Source organism: Anser cygnoides, chromosome 3, assembly GCF_040182565.1.
Source record: "Anser cygnoides isolate HZ-2024a breed goose chromosome 3, Taihu_goose_T2T_genome, whole genome shotgun sequence".
Lineage (NCBI taxonomy): Eukaryota > Metazoa > Chordata > Aves > Anseriformes > Anatidae > Anser > Anser cygnoides.
The window spans coordinates 73,740,245-73,742,814 of NC_089875.1; the positions used below are offsets into that span (position 1 = coordinate 73,740,245).

Consider the following 2,570-nt stretch of genomic DNA (forward strand, 5'->3'; position numbering starts at 1 on the left):
CTCATGACAAATCTTCTCCGGCATCAACAGCGTTCAGCTCACTGCACCACAGCACTGCGTGTATGGAACCGCTTCCACAGGTCACCACACCGTATGTCCTTCTGCAGCCAAGTGGCCGGAGGATGCATCTGTAGGCAACCAAAATGCCTGTGCACACAGGCCCAAATCTATGTGATCTACCTGATGTTTGTGTGTGCTCCTAGCAGGAGTGACATGCCATCGTAGGATGGAGTATGCCTGCATTTTGGTCACATCATGGATCAGTTCGGGACACACAAGAGGGAAAAAAGCCATGAGGCTATCAGAATAGTGAGCATCAGGACACGGGCAGGATGGTTATAGGCCTCGGGTCAGACAGCTCTGTTTTAACCCAACTTTTCAGCCTTTATTAGGCTGAATGAGATGAGCTTCAGGACGGGCCCCCAGCACATTGAAGTGGAGAACAAATTACAAGACACTTTCTGCCAAGACAGACCAGTGCATTTGGATTTTGTTTTCGCTTATCATCTTCTGTTGTAACATAACACCATTTCAACTCCATCTGTGATTGCAGTGCTGGGAACACAATAGAAAACAGAACACTTGCAGCTAGAAGCATCTATCGGGTTTCAGCTTCTAAAAGTCCTCCCTGCGACCCACCCTGTCGTTACAGGAGCCAGAAATGGGAAAGGCAGATTGGGCAGGTGGCTATACCGTACGCTTTGGTGTATATTGATACACTTATTGCTGCCTACAACTACCTGAAAGGAAGGTGTGGGGAGCTGGGGGTCGGCCTCTTCTCGCAGATAACTAGTGATAGAAGTAGAGGGAATGGCTTAAAGTTGTTCCAAGGGAGGTTCAGGTTGGAAATGAGGAGACATTTCTTCTCAGAAAGAGCAGTCAGGCATTGGGATGGGTTGCCCGGGGAGGTGGTGGAGTCACCGTCCCTGGGGGTGTTCAAGGAAAGGTTGGACCTGGTGCTTAGGGACATGGCTTAGTGGGTGACATTGGTGGTAGGGGGACGGTTGGACCAGGTGATCTTGGAGGTCTTTTCCAACCTTTATCTGCGCTTGTATACTTCATGGCCAGTGCATACCTTTAAAGCACCATGACCACAGGGTGATTTCCCACTTAGGGCAGTCCTGCAGGGTCAACACCAGGTAGACCTGTGGATGCCAAGGGATGAACTGTGCGTTCGTGAAGACAGAGCTCAGGGGAACACGCTTCACGTGCTTTACACCGGGGCCATGCCAACCAGAGCACTGTCGGCAGCTACTTTCAGGCAGCAGCCGCTCCCCCAAACACCCGCACGAGCGTTTTCCATGCAGGCGCTACACCTTCCGCCTCGAAGAGCCCGCCGGCACGGCTTAGCCGACGGCTCCCCCAGGCGCTGAGCCCCCCACCTCAGGGCTCAGGGCGGGCTCCGCCAGCACCCCAAAATTAACGCCCCCCCCCCCCGCTCCGCCAACCGCCGCCCCGCTGACGTCACCGAGCCGGATGGAAATAGCTCCCCGTCCCCCCAGCCTCCCGGATACAGCGCTCCCCATTGGTCGGCGCCCCCAGCCTATGGGCCGCGCCGCGCCGCGCTCTCCACCAATGGCCGTGCCGGCGGCGCCGCGCCCCTCCCCTGTCGCTAAGGGAGGGAAATACAGCGAGCGGGGCGCGGGCTGGCAGGTGCGCACGGCGCGCGCCGGGGCTGCAGCCGCGGGCGGGAACGGGGCTTTGCTCACCACCCTCCCCCCCTTTTCCCGCCCAGCTCCCCGAGCACGGGAGGAGCCCGGCGGGCAGCGGCTGCTTCTTCCCGCCTCGCGCCATGAGGTAACCGCCGCGGGCACCGGCCGCCGTCCCGGGGCGGCACCGCAGCCGCTGTGGTGGAGAGGAGCCGCCGAGGGCTCCGAGGGCTTGAAGCCGTTTCGCCCTCAAGCCGCGATGGCAGCCCGTCCCCTGCCTGCCGCTGTCCCCGCTCCGTGTGTCTGCGGGGCGTCTCGGCGCCGTGCCCGTGGCGGTGGCGGTGGCGGTGCCCCCGCCGCCCGGGGCTGCTGAGGGGACGGTGACGGGGCGCGGCCGCAAAAGGCAGAGCCGGGGGTGAGGCGGAGGGGGCTCGGCGGTGGTTTGCGGCTGGCTGCGGTTTAAAACGAGGTGACCGACTCGGTGCGGTGCCGCTGCGCTTCCCCGATCGTCCCCGAATTGAGAGCGAGGCTACGTCACGGTTTTGCTGGGCAGCGAAACCTTTTTTTTTTTTTTTTTTTTAAATAATAAAGATTTCCACGCAACAAGAAGCATTATTACAGGAGGAGCTGTGAATACATGAGAGAGGCCCCGATAAAAGAAAAAAAAAATAAAAGAATACCTCACCCTTCCCCAAAACACACACACGGAGGAATCAGATCTGAGGTGCCTGCCTGTTTATGTCCTAGTGATATAATGAAGTTCGTATCAAGGTTTCTTTTTCTTCCAGAGAGGGGAGCCTGCAGTTAGAAATCCTCCCCCCCACATCCCCAGCATTTCTGTTTCCTCCTTCTCCTTACCTGTTTTCCCTGTCAGTGGAGGATGAGGATTGTGAAGTGTTGTTTCCCCTTCTGTTACTGCAG

The 2,570-nt window shown here is 57.9% G+C and overlaps 1 long non-coding RNA gene across 4 annotated transcripts in view; it reads left to right on the top strand.

The window, feature by feature from the left end:
- Nucleotides 1-1,543: 1,543 nt before the first annotated feature.
- LOC125184712 (uncharacterized) overlaps nt 1,544-2,570 on the top strand; it is a 44,066-nt gene continuing 43,039 nt past the window's right edge. The window contains exons 1-2 of one of the 4 annotated variants that reach the window (XR_010829778.1): nt 1,804-2,118; nt 2,241-2,373. This is a non-coding gene — a long non-coding RNA (uncharacterized lncRNA). The other 3 variants (XR_010829780.1, XR_010829777.1, XR_010829779.1) reach the window with 3 other exon arrangements.